This window comes from Theropithecus gelada, chromosome 7a (genome assembly GCF_003255815.1).
Source record: "Theropithecus gelada isolate Dixy chromosome 7a, Tgel_1.0, whole genome shotgun sequence".
Taxonomy (NCBI): domain Eukaryota; kingdom Metazoa; phylum Chordata; class Mammalia; order Primates; family Cercopithecidae; genus Theropithecus; species Theropithecus gelada.
Window position 1 is genome coordinate 19,453,632 of NC_037674.1, and position 27,836 is coordinate 19,481,467.

Consider the following 27,836-nt stretch of genomic DNA (forward strand, 5'->3'; position numbering starts at 1 on the left):
AAAGATGATGCTAGAGAGCTTGGATGGGAGCAGCGACAGTAGAGATGGGCAAAAGCAGACAGATTTGAGTTATGTAGGAAGCAAAATTGAGAAGACTCTGTGACATACTGGATATGAGACAAGAATAAGGATGGCTTAAGGCAAGACCTAGGTTTCTAGTTTTGCACAATCAGATGGATGATGGCTGATGTCATTCATTAATAAAGAAAACATTGGAAGAGGACCAGGTTTGATAGGGAAGTCCACAAGCTCAGTTTGTTCTGAAATATACAAATGGAGAGGCTAAAAAGACCATTAGATATAAAAATCTGAAGCTCAGGGTGAGAAATATAGATTTGATATACTTACTAATTTTATAGATGATAACTGAAGTCATAGGCACTGATAAGATAGTTTAGGAAAGAATTCAGAATATGAAAAGAAGGGGCACTGAGTAAGTCAAGTTATTCACAAAATGAGATTAATAATTTCCATTTCATAGAATTATAGTCAGGATTAAACATCATCATATGTGTGAAAGCAAATAGCAAACTGTAAGCACCCAACCTTTAAAGCATTAAAATTGTGCATTTTATAAAAAACACTCCCATGGAGTATATCTATGGTTGTTTGCCTTCTCATGTTCAACCACTTGACATAATGTATACTGATCATTTATGTCTTTTAAAACACAAAATCTCTGGCAGTTATAGTAAAAGATTAACAGCTACTAATAACATGAAAAACAGTGTTGTTTTAATGTTATTTCATTTTCCTAATCATTGACTCACAGGTGAAAATGAGGCATTGAGGGAAGAAAGCATCAGGGTGTGGGAGTAGTTTTCATCCCAACCTCTTATCTTCCCTGCAATTGTCCGCTCTCCAGAGCCATTTGGAACAACTCTTTACAACCATAAAAATCCCCAGCCTGCCAGATTTTACCACAGTCCCTTCAAATATACATTAACTAATTCCATGACAAATAACATCTTCATTATAGAAACTGACCCTTGAGTGAATGCAAAAACATCTAATACAAATAATTGTTTAACAGATTGTAACCATCAACTGAATGCTATTTTCATAGGGGTTGTCCGCCAAAGAATAGAATTATTCTAGCTATAATAATTCTATAGAATTATAACTGATTTCTATTCTTTGGAGAATATATTAATAATCCTCTAATTAGATTCTACCCATATTTTAATCATATGTAAACTCTTTAGGATAAAACTGTGAGTGATATGTCAGTTTTCAAAAGGGTAATACCAGAATCACAAGGATGAAAGGTACACAAGGATCTGCTTCCAAAAGAGTGGAGCTGGCTGGGCACGGTGGCTCACACCTGTAATCCCAGCACTTTGGGAGACCGAGGTGGGCAGATTACGAGGTCAGGAGTTTGAGACCAGCCTGACCAACATGGTGAAACCCTGTCTCTACTAAAAATACGAAAATTAGTTGGGTGTGGTGGCGCACGCCTGTGATCCCAGCTACTCAGGAGACTGAGGCAGAAGAATTTCTTGAACCCGGGATACGGGGGTTGCAGTGAGCTGAGATCTCACCATTGCACTCCAGCCTGGGTGATAGAGCAAGACTCTGTCTCAAAACAAAATTGCACAGTTTGTGCACTGCTCAAAGGCACCTGGCTATGGGATCTGAAATGCAGCCCTGCTTCTCTCACAAAGCTTTGTGACCAGGAGCTAGGGTGGGTAGCTGGGGTGGAAGTTGTTTGTGTCTTATTTTATTTTTTTACTTGGCCCAGGAGTAAAGACTCTGGCACCTTATAGACTAGTAGTAGCACTGTAGAAGGATCAAACACGAAAACAATTATTTGGACTCCAGAAAAACACTGGAGTCTTTTATAACTTGATTTGAGTTTAGATAGTGGTCTATGTTTTTATGACAAAAGCAACCACTAAAGTGCTTTTATTAAATGATTAGCACTATCCTCAGCTACTAAGAGGATCTCATTTGCTTGCTGAAGCCCTGTAACTGACACTATACTGTCAACGTAAAGTCACTATACACACTACAAGCTTTAATATGCAATGCATTTTAAAACATTAAAAATAAATTAAAAATCAAGTCCTTTAAATTTTATCAAATATTGCTATGAAAAAGCCACCAAATAGCAAAAACAATTCTTCAGGAAAGGAAATATGAAACATTCTTAAAGTAGCTGTGGTACTCTGTGGTACAGTGGAACAACCATCTACAATCCAAAGGCCTCAGTTCAAATCTTGGGCTCTGATCTTAGCTATTGTGTGACCTTAAGTCACTTAACCTCTTTCAGCCTCAGTTTCTTCAGCTATACATTAACTGGATTAAGCTAAATTATTTCTAAGGCCTCCTCAAGCTCTGACGATTCTCTAATTCTATAAATGTCATGATTATAAATCTTCCTTTCTTTGCCTGATCTTCTTCATTTTCTATACCAGGTATTTTCTAACCACCATTTTACCTCCTTATCCTGGTATTTCTTCCCATTTGTCCCCAGATTGAAATAACCTCCTCTCTTATTCATTAATCAACATATGATTCTCTCTCATCTCCAAACCTTTCGAAACAACTAACTTTAACATTTTCATTTGCAGTTATTCGCTGAAGAACTTAAAGCTTTAATTACTTCTTTGTCCACTGCCCAAATTCTTTCTGACAACTTGGCCTAGAACAAATACCCCAGCTTATATTTAGGTAGTCAACAAGCATTTAAAATTCGAGGCAGTGGGGGGATTCCCAAAAATTACAGATCTCCAGGAGGAAAACTAGCATATAATCAAATCAGGATAGAAAAATCGGAAGTAATATTTAAATGAAAGAGGGTAGGGCAAATATAGTGACAATAAACTCTAAGTAGTCAGACCAGGAGAAATCTCAATATAGGCTAGTCAGTTCATCTGGAAAGAAGAATAAGAATTGAATTGACTGAGGAAATCTCCACATGTGGGGCAACCTACACAGAAACCCAGGTACCAAGCAATTATAATTCTGCAAAGCCTTTCCAGGTGTTTTCTTTTTTCTAGAAAAGAGAGATGGCCAAGAGAACAAGTTTCCTAATGACAGTTTTAGTTACATGTTTCAATACTCTAAAGAGCGTCAGCCATGGCAGTGTGAAAAAATGTCTCCTTAGAAAAAAAACATGATTGCCAATTTAAGTAATTCCTTCAATTACACTAGCTAAAGGGGTCATCTTGCTCATAAAAGATGACTTCAGAAACCTAGGCTAGGAAGAACACTCTCTTGGGAAGTGTATCAGACACTACCTCGGTTCTCCTCCACAACATTGTCTCACTGTCCCTTAAACACCTTCTCAGTTTCCCTCCACACCATTGCCTCAGCATCCCTGAGGACAACCAGGGACATTATAGGGGGTGGAGGAGATCCTCCCTATTGACTACAAATTAACTACATACCCGGAGCTTCTGGATTCTCCTACTACTTCCAAACTTGGATGAAATCCTTCACCAGGGCATGGAATCTGGCTTTCCAAGTGGAAGGGCAGGATGACACCACTCAGAACTGTGAGTTAACTCTCCAAAGACTGACCTTTGATAATGGGAAACAGCAGCCAGAGAGGAGATGGGCAGATAAATTCCCTCTCCCTCTTTGCTCTCATGAACTGTTCTATCTATTCTATCTGGAGATATTGCACATGGTCAAGCACATGTACTTGCTGAATAACCAGCTGTGTCTCTTTGAGGATCATCATGACACAATTACTAACATGGCAATCTAATCACCTTGCTTTGCTTCTCAGAGCTTCTCGCTTCTCATGTCTTTTCCTTCACTCTTACTGTTCTGAAATTGTACCGCCAAATAAAGCTTCACTTAATTTCCAGTCAGTCTCTTGTTTCTGGAGAACCCAGGATACAATAGCAACAAAATCCAAAAAGAAGTAAAGAACCTTGGATTACAAATTGACACACATTACTTCTAATCTGGCTATAATTGGTTCTGTTATTAATTAGCTATTTGATATTGAACAATGAACATTCTGAATTCTGTAAAATGGGATAGGAGTTAGAGAAGAGGGACTAAGCTTCATGACTGCTGGGTCCCTTCCAGTTCCAGTGCTTTATGATCCTTAGGAATTAAAAACCTCAAAGCCTCAAACAACCCATTGGAAAATGGGTCAGTGTGAAAACCATGGAGTCCTATATATCCCAATTCATTTGACCACATCCATAGTTTGGATCAGCTTTATGAAATACATCTATAACCTAATCTTAGCTCTGAAACAGGGCCATTTTCATTATCATCAGCAGCCAATGTTATCTGATGTGTAACAGTATATTCTGCAACTTAACCAAATCTCACAAATCCAATAAAACCAGGCCACAGAAGTATAAGACCACATCTGTTCTGAGGAGAAGTTACAAATACAAGAATATTTTTAAAAACCGAATATCAAGCAGTATCAAGTGAAGGAAGCCAGTCACAAAAGACCACACATGGTAGGTATAATTTTGTTTATATGAAATGTCCAGCACTGGCAAGTCTATAGAGACAGAAAGTAGATTTGTGGTTTGCCTCAGATCGGAAGCTGGGGAACTGTGGACAGACTGCTAAGGGGCATGAGGTTTCTTTTGGGGGTCATGAAAATGTTCTAAAATTATATTGTGGTAATGGTTGTACAGCTCTGTCAATAAACTTAAAGCCACTGAATTATGTACTTTAAATAGATAAATTATGTGTAAATTATATCTCAATAAAGCTCTTTTTAAAAGTAATGGGGCTGTTTTATTGTGGGGAGTGAACTGGCTCAGAGGCAAAAATATGTGAGGAACAAATAGACATTTTTCTGTAAGAACAGAGCATTTTTAAAGATTTTATCTTTTAAATGACTCTGGAAGGGGAAGCATACAGTAACTTTATTTATTTCTGTTTGACACCAAATTTCCCCAAGCAGCAAAGAGCCAGGATCTTTGGGGACAGACAACAGGAAAAACTTAGAAACCTGTGCAACTGGCAGAGAAGTTTTAATGTGAGCAAATGCAAGATGACACATTTGGTGGGAAGAACCCTCAACTAGCATCAATCACAAACTACAGAAGGGACCTGGGAGTGAGCAGATTATCCAACTCAACAGAACATTTTGGAGAAAGCTATTATATACAAGGTATTGTCTTAAGAGCTGTAGTAAAGAGGGAAATATAAGATGATACAAATAGATTCCCACTCCCTCCTTGATTTCAAAGAGTCTTTAAGGGAGAGAACATGCACATTTCAAGGCCAGGTGAATAAATGCTATGATAGAGTCTGCATAGGTTCTAGAAGGGTAAAGAAAGCCTTCATAGAAGAACTGGAATTTTTCTGGGCCTTAAGCATCTGAGAATATCAAGCCAATAGGCTGGATAATAAATACAAAAACTAAATTATTCTACTCTTATTTAAAACAAGAGATATTCTTAGTATGGGTTTCTCTCTCTCTCTCTCTCTCTCTCTCTCTCTCTCATGGAGTTTCGTTCTTTTACCCAGACTGGAGTGCAGTGGTGCGATCTTGGTTCACTGCAACCTCTGCCTCCTGGGTTCAAATGATTCTCCTGCCTCAGCCTCCTCAGTAGCTGGGACTACAGGCACACGTCACCATGCCCAGCTAATTTTTTTTTTTTTGTATTTTTAGTAGAGATGGGGTTTCACCATGTTAGCCAGAATGGTCTCGATCTCCTGACCTCGTGATCCACCTGCCTCGGCCTCCCAAAGTGCTAGGATTACAGGTGTGAGCCACTGTGCCCAACCAGGATCACTGTATTTTATAAGAGGTAAAGTGAAACTTCATTTATGTAGAGACAGGTTTCTGGACAAATCCCTGGTTTCAAATTCAGAAACACCTTTAAAAAAATAGTATTTAAGTTTCAGATCAAGTCCCTGAACACCTGGCAACAAAAATAGCTGAAAGTGCTAAAGAGTTGCACTGGCTATTTGTAGGAAAAGCCTTCTTCCAATTTGCTGACAATGTCTACGACACAAAGGAGAAAGAGAAGACAAGGAGGAGAGAGCTGTCAGATAGAACAGAGACTAGAAGCAGAAGCAGAGGTTCGAAATGATGACAGAGTAGGCAGCAAGGTTGCAAGTAGCAGACACTGACACATAAGAAAGCCAGTTACAAAAGAGGGAGAAAAGAAACTCATTCTACAGCCTAATCCGACAAAGAGTTACCAGCTCATAAGCAGCCCTTGAAGGCAGCGAGGGAAGACAGCATGCAAAGAGTGCCTAAGGACATGCTCCTTAGTATCTACTCTAGGAGGATACCCAGAAGTCTGACAACCAAGGCAGTTCAAGGGCCCAGGGGAGAAGAGGCTGTGACAGTGCCGAGCTCTACAGTGACAAATTAAATCACTCAGCTTCATGCCCTGCACCATATATATCTACAACACAGAACACTGACATTCCTAAACATGACCTTGAATCAAGAATAAAGATAAACATTCTCTGTTTAAAAAGGTACATCTTAGAAATATTCCCTTCAAAATTAAAGTCAAAATATTTGGGGCAGAAATAATAAAATCCTCAACTATATAGCACACTTTTTTTAAGTCCCCAAATGGCTTATGCACTGATGACCTAGGACAACCATAATTTCATTCCATAATGGAACAAGAGGGCAGCTAAAAGACAGAAATGATAATTCTATGAGGACTACCTACAAAAAAGAAAAGGTGAGAAGCCACTTAATTACATAAAATAATGAAAAAGGAAAAAATCCCTGGCTCACTATCTTATTCTTCAAATCTGAATCTGAGAGTAGTTGGATTAAGGGCTTGAGCTCTAACAGAGGAACTGAGACAGGCCCCTGTCTGCAAACATTTTATATTCCTTAAAAATATATAGGCTCAGTGAACAGGAAGAAACTGTTTCATATTTTTCTATCCTCCACAGTACTTAGACATAATGTCTAGTACACAACATAAACTTTCAAACTATAACACTCTTCCCTACCACTTAACAACTAAATCTTATTTCACTGTGTACTTGCTGCTGCTTTTGATTAGCTCAGAAGAGTAAGGCAGTATCCTCTCACATTTTTCAGCTCTTGACACAAAGATACATCAATGGGGAAATCCTATGTCCTTCCTGACTCCCTACTCCATGGGATTTATAATGCAATTTTATCATTATATTCTCTTTTCTCTCACTTCCCACAACTTAGACATTCCAGCTTTTCTGAATATCATAGTGACTTAACTCTGACTCCTTCACAGTCAAAATCTAGGGGCAGATTTCTGGGACAAGTCTCAATGCATTTGAAAGAGATTGTGGTTTCAGTCTGGGCTTAAAGTAGACAAACTGTAATGCCCATGGATGCTCTCACAGCCTCAGTCCTAAAGAAAAGCGTGGGGTTCTCCCAAGCTTCACCAAGATTACTGCTTTTTAGCAGTAAAGGGTGGCCAGTGGTCTCTCACTATTAGTCTGGCCCTTTGGCTGGACTATTATTATTACCCTTTATACTCTGAATTGTTTAGAGCTTCTGATATAGGCCATAAATGTGTAACTACTCATTCCAGCCTGTTATGCCAGTCCAATTTACCTGCTGCTGTCAGGGAAGTCCATAAAGTTTGACATTTGAGATTTGAATCAGAATGTTAACTTTTCAAAAATTATTATTACTCGTTGCATTAAAATAAGCTGGGGTGGGTGGTTATGAATGTTGCAGGATCTCTGCTTTAAATTTCCAGCCTTTGTCATGGTCTTATCTAATGGTGAGATGCATTAACATCTTTCATATGGTGGTACATCTGAAATACTGCCAGCAGTCACTTTCCCCCACCATTTTCTGATACCGGACGTAATACCTCTCTTTCAAAGATGGCATGCACATGCTTGCTGAACAAATGAATTGTACCAATACACGAGTGGCTAGGGACAGTTCATTCTTCCTGACCATGTCTTTTGTGAGATGCACAAAGCTGCTAGGCTGCCAGATAGTGAGGTCAGTGGGAAATATGAGAAATCACAGGTTAGATACATGTGCAGGAAATACAATCTGAGTAGCCTTGCTGCAACACATTTAGACAGTAGTCTGTATGCTCTTTCACAGTGATTTTATCATTTATTTTCCTGATGTAAATAAAGACTTTATTTTCTTGTTTGGTGATGCCTTTTTACTTTGCAACAAACATTTCTGGCAGCAATAAACTTTAAAAAGTTCATGTTTAATAAAAATTTAAGTCCCAAATTTCCTTCTCAAGTAAGTTGATTATGAATATGTACACCACACAAAATATTGTATCCACCATAGGGACCACAGAGATGCTACTTTCAATATTAAAACTAGAAGACACAGTCTTTTTGAAGAAGTATCAGTATTACTTCAAAAGTTAGTAGCTACAGGCTGGGCGCTGTGGCTCATGCCTGTAATCCCAGCACATTGGGAGACCAAGACAGGCAGATCACTTGAGTCCAAGAGTTCGAAACCAGCCTGGCCAACATGGTGAAACCCTGTCTCTACTAAAACTACAAAAATTAGCCAGGCATGGTGGTGGGCGCCTATAATCCCAGCTACTCGGGAGGCTGAGGCAGAGAACTGCTTGAACCCGGGAGGCAGAGGGTGCAGTGAGCCAAGATTGCACCACTGTACCCCAGCCTCGGCAACAGAGTGAGACTCTGTCTCAAAAAAAAAAAAAAAAAAGTATATGGGAAAAAAAGTATATGGTTACATGCAAATACTTTACCATTTATATAAGGGATTTTGGTACCCTCAAGGGGTCCTGGAATCCGCCCATATACAGAGGGACTACTGTAATTTTTTTTAAATAAAAGGAGTATGGTGAAGTATGGTAAAGGTTGAGGTTATTGTACATGGATATCTAATTTTTCCTTGGTACTTTTGTTAAAAAAAAAAAAATCAATTGACTGTATACATGTGAGTCCATTTCTGTACTCTATTCTGTTTCACTGATGAATATATCTATCCTTAAGCCTAAACCATATGATTTTGATTACTGGTGCTTTATATTAAGTCTCAAAATCAATGAGAGTGAAATCTCTAGCCTTTTCTTTTTCAAAATTGTTTTGGCTATCTACGTTCTTTCCATTTCCACGTGATTTCAGTTTGTCAGCTTCTTTTTTTAAAAAAGCCAGCTAGGAAGAGTTTGTATAGAACTAGTAAAATGTATAAGTAAATCTATCTAGGAATACAGTTTTATTTTTGGTTTTGAGATTTTAAACCATTAATTAAATTTCTTTAAAAGACATAGGGCTACTCCAGTTATCTTTTTCTTCTTGGGTGAGCTTTGGTTGTTTATGTCTCTCAAGAAATGTCACTTCGGCTGTCAAATTTATTGGCATAAATTTATTCATGTATTTATGTATTTTAATATAAAACAGTCTAAAGTCATCAATGTATAAAACAATTTTTCAGTCAAGAAATAAATATTTTGAAAATTAGGCTTTCTGCTCCTCCCGTTTGACAACAGCATCTTCTTGTGCAGGGCCAGCTGCACCCCTGGGACACCATGGTGAAGGTGAAGGCCAGAGTAAAGCAATTTAGTTGTACTGGGCACCTGGTCACCAGGGCTGCTTTTAACTCTGGCAAAGTGGATATTGTTGCCATCAATGATCCCTTTATTGACCTCAACTACATGTTCTAGTATGATTCCACCCATAGCAAGTTCCACAGCATCATCAAGCCTGAGAATGGGAAACTTGTCATCAATGGAAATCCCATCACCACCTTCCAGGAGAGAGATCCCACCAAAATCAAATGGGGTGACGCTGGCACTAATTATGTCGTGGAGTCCACTGGTATCTTCACTACCATGAAGAAGGCTGGGACTCATTTAGATGGGGGAGCCAAAAAGGTCATCATCTCTGCCCCCTCTGCCGATGTCCCCATGTTTGTAATGGGTGTGAACCATGAGAAGTACAAAAACGGCCTCAAGATTGTCAGTAAAGCCTCCTGTACCACCAATTGCTTAATTCCCCTGGCCAAGATCATTCACGACAATTTTGGCATCATAGAAGAATTCATGACCCCAGTCCATGCCATTACTGACACCCAGAAGACCATGGATGGCCCCTCTGGGAAACTATGGCAACGATGGCTGTGGGACTTTTAAGAACATCATCCTTGCATCTACTGGCACTGACAAGCCTGTGGGTAAGGTCATCCCAGAGCTGAACAGGAAGGTCACTGGCATGGCCTTTCATGTCCCCACCACCACTGTGTCAGTCATGCATCTGATCTGCTGTCTGGAGAAACCTGCCAAATGTGACGACATCAAGAAGGTAGTGAAACAGGCTAGGTGCAGTAAAACTCATGCCTATAATTCCAGCACTTTGGGAAGACGAGGTGGGTGGATCGCTTGAGGTCAGGAGTTCAAGACCAGCCTGGACACATGGCGAAACCCTGTCTCTACTAAAAATATAAAAATTAGCTGGGCGTGGTGGTGCATGCTGGTGATCCCAGCTACTCAGGAGGCTGAGGCAAGAGAATCACTTGAATCTGGGAGGCGGCGAGGTTGCAGTGAGCTGAGGTTGCACCACTGCACTTCAGCCTGGGACTCCTCTCCGGACTGTGGGTGGAGGTAGGGGAGGTAACGAAGCAGGCATCAGAGCGCCCCCTAAAGGGCATCCTGGGCTACACTGAGCACAAAGTTGTCTCCGACTTTAACAGTTGACACTCACTCTTATATCTTCGATGCTGGGGCTGGCATTGCTCTCAATCACCACTTTATCAAGCTCATTTCCTGGTATGACAATGAATTTGGCTACAGCAATGGGTGGTTAACCTCATGGCCCACATGGCCTCCAAAGAGTAAGACTCCCAGACCAACAGCCCCAGTGAGAGCACAAGAGGAAGAAAGAGGACCTCAGCTGCTGGGGGAGTCCCTGCCATACTCAGTCCCCCATCACACTGAGAATCTCCCCTCCTAACAATTTCTATGCAGATTCCCTGAAGAGGGAGGGGCCTAGGGAGCCCTGCTTTGTTGCATACCATCAATAGAGTCCCTGTACTCAAAAAAATTATATAATAATTTTTTAAATCCTCTTTTACTCTCGAAAGTGAATGGATGATAAATTACATTTGTCAGCTTAGGCATAATCCACTGCCAGTATCAATAGCAGTATGACTTTTTAAGATTTTCCTATGACTTTAATGACTTTGAAAGTCATTTTAGCTGGGCATAGTGTTCACACCTGTAATCCCAGCACTGTGGGAGGCCGGGACGGGAGGATTGTTTGAGCTCAAGAGTTTAAGACCAGTCTGGGCAACATGGTGAGACCTGTCTCCACAAAAAATTTTTTTAAAAAAATCAAAAAATTAGCCAGGTGTGGTGGCATGCACCTGTGGTCCCAGCGCCTCTGGAGGCTGAGGCACAAAGATCACTTGATCCCAGGAGGCTGTGGCTGCAGTTAGCTGTGATCACATCACTGCACTCCAGCCTGGGCAACACAGGGCGATGCTGTCTCAAAACCAAAGAAATCTTCAGAAATCTGATGTGTATTTTACACCTACAGCATATCTCAACTCAGACCAGTCTCATTTTAAATGCTCAATAGCCATGTGTGGCTAGTGGTTATCGCATTGGGCAGCACAGAGCTAGAGCCTTGCTACTCAAAGGATCGGCATCACGTGGGAACTTATATTAGAAACACTGCATCTCAGGCCCATCCCCAGACCTACAGAGTCAAAATCTGCATTTTAACAAGATGACCAGGTGATTCATATAAACATTAAAGTTTATAAGACAAAACCTGGAGCAGAGTTTCCTAGCATGTATGATACAGCAAGGTGTTACAAGTGGGCTTAAATAACAATCCCTTCAGCTCTCAAGATGGCTGTGGGCTGTTAGCCCTGCCATTTACCTCTTCTCTGTTTACTACAGTATGTCATGCAAAAATCCTTTTCTTTCTCTTGAAACACAGGAACACAATAAGATATGTACAGGGATGACTGCTGAAGAATCATCTATGAAAGAAAAAATATGGAAATCATCCAAACATCCAGCAATGGTAGATGGGACAAATTGTGATATATTCAAACTATGGAATACAATGTTTGAACTAGATCTGAAGATTAGATATGAAAGCAATATTTTAAAAGTTGCTTAATATTCAATATAACATTTGTATATGCTGTTTAAGTTTCTGTTAAGTAATCATTTCTCATTCCAAAGACAATGCAAAAAACTTCAGTACTGCTTGAGAGTCGTATTTCAACCACAGATATTTCCCCCATTGGAAAGCTGTTTTCATTTTAGAAAAATGGGTTGTTTGAAGATGAAAGTCTTTTATCTTTTTTCACAATTTGTTTTGGTTATATGTTCATATATTCTTATTAAATATTTCATACACTTTATTGCAACTACTTTGTTATTTCTACATCTTAGATAAATGCTGAAAAGGAAAACTTTATTTCATTGTTCAACTAATTAAATAAATTAAGAAAAGAGCAGTTTGTGTAGAAATTGGAGAGAACTATGTTTTATATGAATCACAAGAGTGTTCACTGTGGAATGTAATTAAATGCTTTGCCCTCTGGAACTTCATTTTTGTGTATCTGAGACTTATTAACAGTGCTAACTGCTAAGGGTACTGTTTATCTTGTTCTGGGCATTGCAGTTTCAGTTTTAAAAAAATTCTTGAAAATGTATTCTGTGAAACTATTCATACCTCTCTTCCTGCAAATTTTCTCTTAAGAACTAGGTTTGGGGCAGAAATGAATTGACATTATTTTTTCATTTGTTTTGTATGGTATGAAGGATTTGTAAAGCTTTGCTCAAAGTTGTGTGTATTTGTAAACACTCTCATGACATTTTCAATTTTATGTGTAAATTTTATTGTCTGTGTTTGGTGATTCTGACATTAATGAAAGAGAATATTTTCCATTAGATTTAATTGTTTTCCTCTCAAAAACAGTTGCTTAATATTAATATAGTATATTACAATGTATGTAAAATTTAAAATATGCAAAATACTGTACATTGTTTATGGATTTATATCTTTGTAATATATGCATAAAACATGGAATGACTACCAACCAAATTTATGACAGTCATTGCCTTCAGGGAGGAAAGAATGAAAATAGAATTGGGAAGAGAAAACAGGAAACTTTAACTTTATAATTTTAGCAATTTTCTAAAGCAAATATGAAAAAAGGTTTACATTTCTTTATTTTGAGTAACTGGTGTTTGGAAGTATATTTTGTTATCTTTGTTCGTTTTGTATTTGGGGAGTTATTTTTCAAGAAATATAAACACAACCCAACAAATATGGAAATTAACATAAAATTTCAAACCAAAACAGAAATATACTGGCCAGGTGCAGTGGCTCACACCTGTAATCTCAACACTTTGGGAGGCTGAGGCGGGCAGATCACCTGAGGTCGGGAGTTCGAGACCAGCCTGACCAACATGGAGAAACCCTGTCTCTACTAAAAATACAAAATTAGCTGGCTGTGGTGGCGCATGCCTGTAATCCAGGTACTCGGGAGGCTGAGGCAGGAGAATCGCTTGAACCCGGGACACGGAGGGTGCGCTGAGCCAAGATCTCGCCATTGCACTCCAACCTGGGTGACAAGAGCGAACTCTGTCTCAAAAAACAAAAAACAAAACACGTTGCCTCTACCTCTCCCTTTAGAGAAGCTTAGAAAAAATAAAAGTGAAAAAATCCTACTGAAATAATATCAGAAAGCACATTGTAGTCTTATATTACCTCCATTTCAAATCCAACTTTCAGAAAAAGAAGAAAACCATTTTGGGTAACCAAATAACAAGACCCTTTTAAGCTCCAGAATTTAAAGGTCACTGAAAAATGAAAATTATGTAATGTCTTGTACTCAAGATGCTCTGAAAATTATTTTTGAATTCCCACACCATTATCATTAATGGACACCAGCTGTGGGCTTACAGTATCCTGGGTATATTACACAATAAAAACATAGACAGGATGTCACTGCACATATGCCATGCGCACAGCTTGGTTCTAATTAGCATCACTGAGAATAGACATTTATTAAAGAAGATGGTGTAGTGGTTAAGAGCATAGGCTCTGGAGTCAGACCACCTGGCTCAGCCACCTATGCAATGTGTGACTTCAGGCAAATTATTTAAGTCTCATTTCTTCCTTTGAAATAACTCACAAAGTTGCTATGAGAATTAAATGAAATAATGAATATACAGTACTTAGTATAGTGTCTATCTCTTAGTAAGCACTCAACAAATATTAAGGACTATCATTATTGGTACTACTGAATAATTATAATGCTAAAGAGGTCCTGGTAGGACTAGGGTTTACAAAAATATATGGCACAGTTTCTCAGCTTTCAAGAACTTACAATTTAGAAATCAATTCAAAGAGCCCAAAAGGAAGGATAAAATAATGAAGAGTATCATTTTCCTATTAAGACCTAAAAAATAATAAAACAAAAGCACCTTTAGTCACCCAACCCAAACAGGTAAATATTTAATCGATTTAGTCTCATTCGAATACCCAACAGAGTTAATAACACTATGCATATGATGGAGGTTGATTACAATCTAGTACACAGGTTGACTTAAAACTTTTTAACTGGGTTTATCCTTGAGAATGTATTGATTTTGGTCGTGATACTGATTTCATGACCCACTCATCCTTAAAGAGCCAGCTGAGAGACCGCTACCACCTACCAACCAGGTAACAGCAGTCTGTAAGCATATAAATTGACCTACATTTTGTAAGAAATATTTTTCAACTTTAAAGGTCAACTTATATGCAGTGCTTTAGAGTTTGCAAAGTTCCTGCAACTCATTACTTTTTATCTCCATAATTGGGAGATGAACATGACATCTTTCACAACAATTGTAGGGCCTTCATTCAAAACAGATGATACAGTTTGTCAGATAAGGTGACTTTATATCATTTTACTCAACCAGTTCCACTTTTTTTTTTCTTAACTCTTAGTGTTTTGAGATTAAAGAGTAAATATGCTATGCACTGATTGTTTTTCAAAAACAAAACTGACACTCAGAAAAATGAGGTTTTGAACTCCAGGTGCTCTGATTTGCTGTAAAGCTAACGCATAAATTACGTTCTCAGCTTCACCTCCCACTGTCTACCCCACGTTTTCTGCTTTATCTTTTCAAGATTTTTCATCATGGATGTAGGTGTCCAGGTTCTTGTTTTCAATTTAAATCAAAATAATTCAAGAAATACTCGATTTGGCCGGGCGCAGTGGCTCACGCCTGTAATCCCAGCACTTTGGGAGGCTGAGGCAGGCGGATCACAAGATCAGGAGATCGAGACCATCCTGGCTAACCCGGTGAAACCCCGTCTCTACCAAAAACACAAAAAATTAGCTGGGCGTTGTGGCAGGTGCCTGTAGTCCCAGCTACTCGGCAGGAGAATGGAGTGAACCCGGGAGGCCGAGGTTGCAGTGAGTCGAGATCGCACCACTGCACTCCAGCCTGGGCAACAGATATAGGCTCCGTCTCAAAAAAAAAAAAAAAAAAAAAGTAAAAAAAAAAAAGAAATACTCAACTTAATAAATCAATTCAAGCAATACCTACTAGCTCTACCAGCTCTGGATGGCTGCTGGAGAGGTCCACAGATAGGTAAGCCTCTGCCTTCAGAGAATTCACAATCTACTTTCAAAAGCCATAATACGAGGTCAAATAATAAGGGCCACATAGTCGTTCACGATGTGATAGGGATTCAAAGATTGGAGAGTGCCCTCTGGTGGAAGGGGAAGAGACGATCAACAGAGACTTCAAGGCATTTAGTAAGTTTTACACAGAATTTCCATAGTAAGAACTGAAGGAAGACAGGCATTCTGCGGAACAGGCATTACGCAGGAAACTAGTGGCAAGGGGGTGTTCAGGGAAAAATGAGTTGTTCAGATCTATCAGAGTTGAGAGAACATGTTATGAAGGGCTTTGAATATTAGGCTGGAAAGTCCTATAGATAACTTGATATTAAATGAGTCATCGAAGTTTTTAGGCAGGAGGGTTAGGTGATAAGAACTTTACTTTGGGAAGATTCATCTGATGGCAAGTGTGTAGGAGGAGCCCAAGTGGGAGACTTTGGACTTGGAGGCCACTGAGAGGGTTACTACAATATTTTAGAAGAAGTGAAACTGCTCTTTCAAGATTATAAGTAAAGGTAAGGAGTCAAAGAAGTTGGTAGCTTAAAGGAAAAATAAAATTGGGCAAAGCTCCCCCTCCATTCTTTTCCTTAAAGGGGCAACAAAGACCTGAGATTGTATGAAGGCAGAAAAGAAAGATTAATAGAGAACAAAATATTATTGATGCTGGGGGGAGAAAAAGATCAATCACTGAATTAAAGTCCAAGAAGAAGAGGGATGGAATGGACCAGGTGGACGTATTCATTTTGAAAAGGAAAATTCCTGTACTTCAAAAGAGACAGAGAGAGTATAAAAGGGAAAAGAGTGAAAATACATGGAAACTTATTAAGTCGAGACAGAGGAAGTTGAAGAATTTATGGCAAATAATCTCAACTTTCTCAGAGAATAGGAGGCAAGCTCATTTGCATTGAGAACTGGAGAGAGTCTGGGTATGTGCCATGAATTGGTTGTACCTGGAAAAGATATTGAGAGGGATATAATCATGAGCAAAAAAGTACTGATTAAAATATTGCTAAGACATCAAAGTAAATGCAACAAATAAAAAACAGTTAAAATGGTCATATTCAAAATGTAAAGACTTTTGTGCTTCAAAGGACACTGACTTAAACAGTGTTAGGCTGCTATAACAAAATACCATCAACTGAGTAGTTTATAAACAGTATAATTTATTGCTTACAGTTCTGGAGGCTGGGAAGTCCAAGATCAAGGCACCACCAGATTTGGTGTATGGTGAGGGCCTGTTCCTCATGGATCATGCCTTGTTGCATCCTCAGAGGGTGGAGGGCAGAGACAAGCTCCTTGAGCCTCTTTTATAAGCATACTAATCCCATTCATGATGGTGGAGCCCTCATGACCTAATCACCCCCTAAAGGCTCCAACTCTTAATACTATAGCATTGGGGATTATTTCCAATATATAAATTTGAGGGAAATATCAACATTCAGACCATAGCAAACACTACCAAAAAAGTGAAAACACAACCCACAAAATGAGAGAAAATATTTGCAAATTTGATACCTGATAATCATCTGGCACCCAGAATATACAAGGAACTCTTAAAACTCAGCAATGAAAAACCAAATAATGCAATTTAAAAACAGGAAAAGATTGAAATAGATATTTCTTCGAGTAAATACAAATGGCCAATAAACACATGTAAAGATGCTCAATATCATTTATCATTAAAGAAATGCAAATAAAAACCACAGTGAACTATTCCTTAACTGCCAGGATGGTCATAATAAAAAACACAAATGGACACAATAAAAAATAACAAGTGTTGCTAAGGGTGCAAAGAAACTGGAACTCTCACATATTGCTGGTGGTAATATAAAATGGTTCAGTCATTTTGGGAAACAATTTGGCAGTTTCTCAAACAGTTAAATATAGAGTTATCATATAACCCAGCAATTAATTTCATTCCTAGATATATACCCAAGAGAAATGAAAACATATAGCCACACAAAAACTCACACACAAATGTTCATAGCAGCATTATACATGATAGCCAAAAAGTGGAAGCAACTTAAATGTCTATCACTTGATGAATGAGTAAACAAAGTGTGGGATATCTGTATAATGGAGTATTATTTAGCCATAAAAATGAAGTACTAATATTAATACATGCTACAGTATGGATGAATCTTTCAAACATTATGCTAAGTGAAAGAAGCCAGGCACAAAAGGCCACATATTGCAGAATTCTGTTTATATGAAATGTCTAGAATAGGCAATTTGGTAGAGAAAGAAAGTAGATTAGTGGTTTCCAGGGGCTGAGGGAATGGGAAAATGGGAGAGTGCAGAGTGACTGCAAATGGGTATGCGATTTCATTTTTGCAGTGATAAAAATGTTCTGAAATTACATACTGGTGATGTTTGTACAATTTTGTGAATGCTAAAACACAATGATTTGTATACTTTAAAGAGGTGAATTTTATGACATGTGAATCTTATGTTTAAAAGATTGCTAGCAAGTTTAGATGACCTGTATTTTGCTCCAGATCTATTCAGAATGGAATCATGATTTTCTCAGGCTACAATATATCATACAAGTCAGATGTGAGGGTTACTGTGAATAAGGTATTGGGAAGGCAGGAAGGCAGAGTCAAGGAATGAATAGCACATTGCTGAAATTGATATCTATAAAGCCCAGGCTCTTTCAAAACCCAGTAATAAAAATACAAACAATCCAATTAGAAAATAGGCCAAAGACATACACAGACATTTTACCAAAGAGGATATACGGATGGCAAATAAGTACATGAAAAGATGTTCAATAACATTAGCATTAGGGAAATGCAACTTAAAACCATGAAATATCACTGCACACCTATCAGGATGGCTAAAATAAAAAATAGTGACAACACCAAATGCTGGCAAGGATGCAAAGAAACTGGATTATTCACACACTGTCAGTGGGAATGTAAAATGGTACAGCCACTCTGGGAAACAGTTTGGCAGTTTCTTATAAATCTAAACATGAAACTACCATATAACCTAGCATTATTTTCCTGGGAATTTATCCCAAAGAAATGAAAACCTGTGCTCACACAAAAACCTTTACACAAATGTTCATAACAGCTTTATTCATAATAGCTGAAAACTGGAAGCAATCCAGATGTACTTTACCAGGTAAAGGTTAAACAAACTGTTATACCATGGAATACTACTCAGCAATAAAAAGAAACAAACTGTTGATACACTCAACAACCTACATTAATCTTCAGGAAATTATGTCGAGTGAAAAAAACCCCAAAAAGTTATAAATGGTATCATTCAATTTATATGATATTCTTAAGATGACTAAATTATACAAATGGGAAAAGGATTGGTGGTTGCCAAGTGTCAAGGATGGGAAGGTGAGAGGTGTCTATAAAAGGGCAATAGGAGGGATCCTCGTGGTGACTAACATGTTCTATATCCTGACTGCATCAATGTCAGTATCTTGACTATGATATTGTACTGCAGTTTTGCAAGATGCTACCATAGGGAAAAACTGGGTAAAAGATACACAGTCTCTCCTCTTTGTATTACTTCTTACAACTGCATGTAAATCTACAATTATCTCAAAAAGTTTAATTTTTAAAAAACAGCTCAGGTTAAGGGAGAGGCAAGACAAATCAAAATCTGACATGCAGTTTTCATATTCATAATATGAGGATTATAACTACTAAGGAAATTGTTTAAATGTATACAAAGTAAGGAGATTTGGGAACACAAGGTCTCTTAATGACACATGGTGATTTAATATTACTTCTACCATTATTGAAATGGCTTAGGAACTACAAATGACTAACCATTTCCAGAGGATTTATTCTCAAGGACTATGATGGCATAAGTGCCTCCAAGGGTAAATTAATGATACCTGAAACCCATAGGAAACCAGGGCTGGGTGCAGTGGCTCATGCCTGTAATCCCAGCTCTTTGGGAGGCCAAGGTGGGAAGATTGCTTGAGTCTAGGAGTTCAAGAGCAGCCTTGGTGACAGACCAAAATCTTATTTCTAAAATAAAAGTAAGAAGAAAGAAAAGAAAGAAAGAAAGAGAGAAAGAGAGACAGAAAGAGAGAAAGAGAGAAAGAGAGAAAGAAAGAAAGCAAGCAAGCAAGCAAGCAGATCTCCTAATGCAAGCTAGTCCCTCTCATTGAGAGTCTGCTTCTGTTCCAGAATGCTTGAATAAATAATGCTTGAACAAAAGCTTAAAGAATAAATCACGGCCGGGCGCGGTGGCTCACGCCTGTAATCCCAGCACTTTGGGAGGCCGAGGCGGGCGGATCACAAGGTCAGGAGATCGAGACCATGGTGAAACCCCGTCTCTACTAAAAAAATAGAAAAAATTAGCCGGGCGCAGTGGCGGGCGCCTGTAGTCCCAGCTACTCGGGAGGCTGAGGCAGGAGAATGGCGTGAACCCGGGAGGCGGAGCTTGCAGTGAGCCGAGATTGCGCCACTGCACTCCAGCCTGGGCGACAGAGCAAGACTCCGTCTCAAAAAAAAAAAAAAAAAAAAAAAAAAAAGAATAAATCACAAAAGAATGGATCTAACTAATAGTTATGTGAATTAGAGATCTGCAGCTGTAACACATAAGTTAGCAAAACTACCTCCAGATTTGAATCTCACCTCACCAATACTGTGTGACCTCAGACAAATAATCTGTGGAGCCTCAGCTATTCAGCTTCCTCAAATATTATAAGAATCAAAGAGATTTATATATATGCCACACTTGACATGGTAGCTCCATAAACTCAATAAATGTTTGCTATTATTAATAATCAAAAGGGGCCATAATTAACTTGTGTAGTCCAACCTTTCCTGCATGAAAAGAACCACTCAACAGCATTCCTAACATCCTATCCAACCTTTACCTGAACATAGCTAGTGATAGGTAACTCACTGCTTTTCAAGGCAATCCATTCCAACGTTAGGCAGCTATACAATAGCTAGAAAGTTGTTCCTTCTATTTTTGTCCCAAATCATCTCTGTAACTTTCAAACGCTAGTGTTGGTTCTGCCTTTTTAAGCTACTGAAAAGGTCTGGCCCCTCTTCTGCACAGCATATCACCTGTTTGGCACCTGCTATCCCATTGTCTGGTACGTTTGGAAACCAGTCTGTAGTCTGTTCCTGTCTCATCATGTGACCCAGGAAACATCTCTCTGAGCCTGTTTCCTCAACTTGAAAGTCAGGATTTCAGATCAAATAATTTCTCAGGCTTTCTTCCCCCAGAAGCAAGAGCTATACTTTTACTTATGTCTTCACCCAGTTATTCTGATTCATCCTCCCAGGCCAGTTTTCAGTCCCCACATCCACTTGGTGCCTTCCTCTGAGTACACCCTAGCTGGTTAGCATCTTTCTTAAAATTTGATCCCCAGAGTAGAACACAAAACTAAGGTTCTCACACCTGTAATCTCAGCACTCAGGGAGGCTGAGGCAGGAAGATCATTGGATCCCAGAAGGTCAAGGATGCAGTGAGCCATGATTGTGCCACTGCACTCCAGCCTGGGTGACAAAGCAAGACCCTGTCTAAACTAAACAAAACAAACTAAAATTCTGGCAACAATAGTCAAGTGTACTATAAAACTCTCTCCTCTCTACTTAATACAGTTTAAGCGTTTGTAACTAACATTCTACCACCTTGCTTTACAGTGAGCTCACAGCTAATTATAAACTTGGGGTCTCTTCCCATAACATACTATCTTCTCCATCATGGGTATCCAGAGTTGATTTCTGGAACCTAAGTTCACGATTTTATGTTTATTTATGGTTAATGTACTCTTTTCCATCTGTTCCATCATTTCAGCCTATCAAGCTACATTGGACTCTTGTGTTATTCATTGTATTAGTCAAAGTACATTGACTGTATTCTTAATAATTACAAAAATACTTCTAAAACCTTTTAATATTCCACTATATACACAAGTGCTTGTATACAAAAAATGTTTCCTTACTATTGATGCTGAGATGGAATCTTGCTCTGTTGCCCAGGCTGGAGTAGAGTGATGTGATCTCAGCTTACTGCATCCTCTGCCTCCTGGGTTCAAGCGATTCTCCTGCCTCAGCCTCTTGAGTAGCTGGGATTACAGGCGCCCGCCACCATGCCTGGCTAATTTTTGTATTTTTAGTAGAGACAGGGTTTCACCATGTTGGCCAGGCTGGTCTTGAACTCTTGACCTCTGGTGATCCACCCACCTTGGCCTCCCAAAGTGCTGGGATTACAGGCATGAGCCACCGCACCCAGCCAAGTTCTTAAAACTTTAAAAATTTTCTTAAGGGTTCTGATTGTACAGACAGACAAAACATGCTTTAGACCTATTGACCTCATACGTTCTCTTTTAAAGATTCTAAAACTTAATAGTTCTAAGTATGACATAAAACAGTCAAAATAAAGAACAGGGTATGCCTCTCAGTGTTTTGGGACTGCCTGATAGAAAAGAACTCACTCCACACTACCATATAAATGTTTGCACCTTTTTGCTACTTGTTATAGTAGCAAGTGATTCTCCCTCGTTAATACGGTAAGAGATTTTGAAACACAGCTAGACTACCTTGCCCTCTCAAGGTGGAAAAAAAAGATTATAATAAAAGTTTGCTGTTACAGACAATTTAACCAGCTTTAAAATGCTTTAGAATTGGTTACTGCTTACCTCCATTATAAAGCTTTGCAGTGGAAAGCTCTGGATGTTTTTGCTTTTGTAGGACACCAGAACATACCATGCTGTATTCCTTTATGTCATACTAATAATCATAAGAAGACTGTGTTCAGATTGAAAGAACCTCATTCAACTAATTGGATTATGATTTGAGATGGCAGATATTGTCCCTTTCAAAGACAAAATTGTCCCAAATTTGTGCTAGCAAAAAAAACAAAAAAAAACAAAAAAAACTGTGCTTTTATTATCTATGTTTTATACCTGAATAAAATAAAAGATCAAGGGTGGACACAGGGCTCACACCTATAATGCCAGCACTTTGGGAGGCCAAGGTGGGAGAATGTCTCGAGGTCAGGAGTTCAAGATCAACCTGGGCAACATAGTAAGACTCCATCTCAATTAAAAAAATTTTTTTAAATAGTTGGGCATGGTGGCACACACTGGAAGTTCCTGCTACTTGGGAGGCTGAAGCAGGAGGGTTGCCAGAGCCTGGGAGTTAAAGGATAGAGTGAGCTATTGATCACGCCACTGCACTCCAGCCTGGGTAACAAAGCAAGACTGTCTCTAAAGAAACAAAACTAAAAATTTTAAGATAAGAAATAGTAAAAGTTCATCTTTCAGGTAAACCTTAAGTATTCCTCTCCCTATTGCATGATTTCCTGTATATTTGCCTGTTCCAGAGTTTCAAATTCCTTTTCTTGACCCTTCCACACATTCTGCACACAAAAACATATATGTATAAGAGCAAACTTAATATTCAGCCCAAACACCTTGAAGTTTATTACTAATGTTTATAACGATATGGGTGTTTGCATACAATTATTATCCATAAATGCTGTAGAAAATGTCCATAAATTAATGTAGCAAAATAATATATTAATTTGAAGACTGCTAAATGGATAAGGACTTGTGATTAATTTTTTTGGAACAATCAAATTATATTGACTACCTATTACATTCTGACATGTTAATAATAGCAGAAATGCAAAACATCATGGACATAGGAATCTTGATCCACTTCAAATCCTTGACCTTGCTCTGACTGCATAGTTTCATTCTTGGTTTTCTTTACAGGCCTTACAAAGGCTGATCCCACTGTCCAAAAGGGTCACTCTCTAATGGATGCCTAGTCCTGATCTCAAGTTAATAACATGCACTCTCAAGCCATTCCCTCTCCTGGGGCCACAAGGAGGGTGTTCCCACATTCTTTCCAGACAAAAACAAGTCCTCTATGACACCTATTCATATGAAATTTTTAAAATATAATAGAATTTTGCAGCTTACAACAATAAAACATTGGTATGAACTGTGAGCTAGATCATAAGGATATGTAATGATACTATATATAACTAGATATGAGATAATACAGTATTTGTTAAATGGGATTCTATCCATAAATTCTGTCCAAATTTATGTTAACAATACTCCAACACCATCTATTCTTAAAAAGGAGCCAGGAACTTAAGGCCTCATTCTAGAATACCCTCTCCAAGCCCTATCCTATATATCCATCCTAAATAAGACTCTGAACTGGGAAATGGGAATCAATTAGTTTGGCCTTGCACAAGTCATTTCTCCCTAACTCCTTAAGCATTATTACCATGTTTATCTATAAAATGAATAGTTTAGACAATATTACTGAATTTTAGTCTGCTTGCTCAGAATCATAGAAGCCCCCTAAAAGTAATAATTGGGCCTGGAAGTTATTTTTATTTCAAAAGGCTTGTTACACAACCCAAATGAAATATTCATTTTTTTTTTTCTGAGCTGAAATTATGGTACTAACCAACTGTGATTTTCTCATATTGACCAGAAGTCCTGGTTGGCTTTGGTCAGTAAAATTAGGAAACAAATGAATTATTATTTAATCAAAGCAGAATAATAAATATTTCAAAATATGGAGGCCATGAGAAACAGAAATAACTAACATGATCTTTGGCAGGAGAAAAAATGGAAATCACTGAGCTGAATTTTTTTTTTAATTTTATTTTTTCCTGAGACGGAGTCTTGCTCTGTTGCCCAGGCTGGAGTGCAGTGGCGCCATCTCAGCTCACTGCAACCTCCGTCCCCCCGGGGTTCAAGTGATTCTGCTGCCTATTCTTTCATCTAATATTTACTGTATACTTTTTCCTGTGCCAGGTTTTTCACTAGGTCTTAGGGTTACAGGGATACCATTGAGAAGTCCATGGCCACAGTTCAATAAAGGGGGTGAGGTACCTTCTAGCTGCTATGGAAGGTCTATTTATTTGTTAATAGGGAAGCTAGTTGCTACAAGGAACTTTTAAAACTTCCTCACAAGGGGTGCAATACCTCCTGCCTGCTTTTCATAGTGATGTCAGCTTTAGTGCCATCACCAGGCATTTCTTAGGTCTGCATTTCAGAGGTCTAGTACTAAAACCCTAAGCACTAAGGAAAAGACCATTGGGGTCCCTCTGAGCTATAGCGTGAAGCTAGTGCTTGGGCAGCTCTGGGTGATAAGCAGCCATTACAGCGCCTTTCCCTGTCCAGGCCAGCTCTTAGTACAAGTAACTCCTGAGGGAAATGGCTGATTACTTGGCTGTGAATAGTATAAAACAGAACATGTTTGCTTCTTCATTCCACATAATAAATTCTTTTTAAAAAAATCACATAGGCCTTGGAGGGTTTCTAAACATGGTTGGTTAGATACAGAGCCATCATAAGTAGACCCAGAAAATATCCTCTCCTTGGCTTGAACATCAATGATTTTAATGAATTGGATGGGAAATGAAGTCTTAGCCAAGTAGATCTCAACTGGAAATTCTAAAGTGGTGCCAATTTTGAAGGAAAACAAATAAATTGCTTCAAACAAGAGACTGCTCAACTCTTGAACAGTCATAGTTTATTACAGATATTAAAGGAGTTAAAGGAGATGTAGGTTTATTAAGCCACTATTTCCGTCATTTAAAAAAGTTTCCCCTCTTAAAGTGAGTCCTGTCTCAACCTTTTTGACATTTATAATACAAAATACTCCATTGTAAATACTCAGATAATGGTATAAATATAGGGAATATCTCCCTATTTTAGACAGTAGTTTCCTTTTAACTTAGGGTTTAGCAAATCAAGGAAAACAGATATGTATATAGCCATGGAAGCATTCAGAGTTGCCTCCCCTGCACGTTGTCTGTTTGACTCATTTTTTCTATAGACGTTCCATAGGAAAAGGAGTGTTCCAACTCAAAAACCAAAAAATTATCCAAATTCCATTATTCACTCCCCTGATATGAGAGCAGGAGCTCGTGAAAGCACAAGTCCTGACAAGCAGAGGAAAATACTCAGATAAATGAAAAGCTCTAGGAACAAGTATAGAGGTTTTCTGGTCTCCAGACTTAAAATGATACCTCTCACAGTCATCTCTCAGTCTGAGATGTTCAGAAATGGGTATCTTAGAGTGACCACAGTTGTTACCAAAAATCTCAATTCAACCATCACATGTATTCTCAGAAATGCCAGATTCATCTGCTTGGCTAGCACAGATTTATTCTTGGATATAGACTGCTATAGGGAAATGTTGTGATGTCTGAAATAACAACACTCTCGCCTTGATACTTTCCCCAGAAAGCATTTCTTTTGCTCACTCTCTTGGAACATTTTCCCTGAGGAGATCTATAAGCCAAGGACAACAGGTTATGACATATCCATGTCAATGGGTAACTGAATACATTTTAGGAAAAAACTGTCATTACCTATCATGGCTTAATGTTCATGCAAATCAAAGAAACCACTTTCCACTTAAAACACACAGAAACAATTATTTTTCCTTTTCTTCTCAAGAACTATGATGTACTACTCTGGAATAGGAATATTACTAGAGTAGCTTGAGGATTTGTTTGTTTCTGAGAAAAATCATTACAAAGAAATGGGCACTTATTTAAAATATTCTTAAATACATGGGGAATATATTCAATTGCATTGTCAAAAAACTAAACCAAAACTGTAAGAGATTACAGAAAGAAATTATAAATAACTGCAAGATTAAAAACGAAGACAACAAGGACTGCAGCATGCTTAGGTTCAAAGCAAAAGAAATTTGATAATTCAAATAAATACAAATATTGATGGGAAAATACTAACTTTTTACCTTTTAATCAAAATGAGTGAGTCTAGAAAATTCAAAAAAATGTGATCACTAACAAATTTAGTAAGTACCTTTCCTTCAGATAGACAGGGGAGAAAACTAAGTGACTGGATGTATGAAGTAACTAAGCCAGAAAAGTTCCTTCAAATACTGCCTATTATTAAACAGGAAAAAACAGACATAAAATTATTATTATTAAAATTTCACTAAAAAACAATTATCAAACATCTGCTATGGAAAGTAACTGTGCTAGATTTCATAAAGCTCATGAAGATGAGAAGGACTTATCTAAAAGTTATCATGATTTATGCATCCTTAAATAACAAAAGGTAGCCCCTGAAGATTTGGATTTTTACAGCTTGCTGAAGTGGTTAAACCATGTGTATTTTTTATATCTATATTACATACATATGTTATACACTGCAGTATAAAATCCCCCAAGCTTATTCATTTATAAAACAAAAAATAAGATTATTGAGAATGGGTGGGAGGGGAGTCAATCTAAAACCTTTGCTAAAGGCAAATGCTGAATAGCTGAGTATTTTCCAATCAAACTTAAAAAATTCAAAAGGCATGATAACTGTTTTTTCGAATGTGGTTTCCTCCTTTTTCTCTAGAAAGAAAATATCTTTTCAAATCCTTTATCCTGTAATCTTTTATTCCCCCTAAGGGTTTAAATAATACCATGTAGCCCTATACTGGCTTAAATGATCAGACCCTCCCACTTATCCTAAACTTAGATGAACTAGAGGGGATTACCTCAAAAGGAGTTTTTATATAAAAATGTCATAAAGGACTTCCTATAAAATACTTCAAAGACCACAAGTAAAAGTATGTCACTGTGCTATAATTCACATAGAATCTCAAGAATCTCAGAGTCAAAACAATCTTATAAAAGAAGAGCAAATTTATGTCTCACATTTCCTGATTTCAAAACTCACCACAAAGCTACCATAATCAAAATAGTGTGGTACTGTACTGGCATAAGAACAGACATATAGATCAAAGGAATAAAATAGAGCCCAGAAATAAAACATTATGCTATGTGAAATAAGCCCATGGCCAAATGATTTTTCAACAAGAATGCCAAGACCATTTAATGGGTAAAGGAAGTCTTTTCAACAAATGGCTTTGGGATATCCACATGCAAATGAATAAAGTTGGATCCTTACGTTATACAATATACAAAAATTAATTCAAAGTGCATCAAAGATCTACATATAGGAGCCAAAACTATACAACTCTTAGAAGAAAACAGGGGAAAAAATTTCAAGCCATTAGATTTGGAAGTTTCTTAGATATGAAACCGAAAGCAGAGACCACCAAGGCAAAAACAGATAAATTGGACTTCATCAAAATTAACAAAGGGCACTATCAAAGTACGCCAATGGACATAATCAACAGAGTAAAAGGCAATCCACAGAATGGGAGAAAATATTTGTAAAGCACATATCTAATAAGCAATTGATATTCACATATACAGAGAACTCCTATAATCCAATAACAAAAAATATCCCAATTAAAAAACAGGTAAAGGACTTGAATAGATATTTCTCCAT

The 27,836-nt window shown here is 38.1% G+C and overlaps 1 protein-coding gene and 1 pseudogene across 9 annotated transcripts in view; one reads left to right on the top strand and one right to left on the bottom strand.

The window, feature by feature from the left end:
• Nucleotides 1–27,836, bottom strand: part of FRMD5 (FERM domain containing 5) — a 343,392-nt gene that overhangs the window by 190,179 nt on the left and 125,377 nt on the right. The gene's annotated exons all lie outside the window — the stretch shown is intronic.
• On the top strand, nucleotides 9,152–10,739 carry LOC112627796 (annotated as a pseudogene).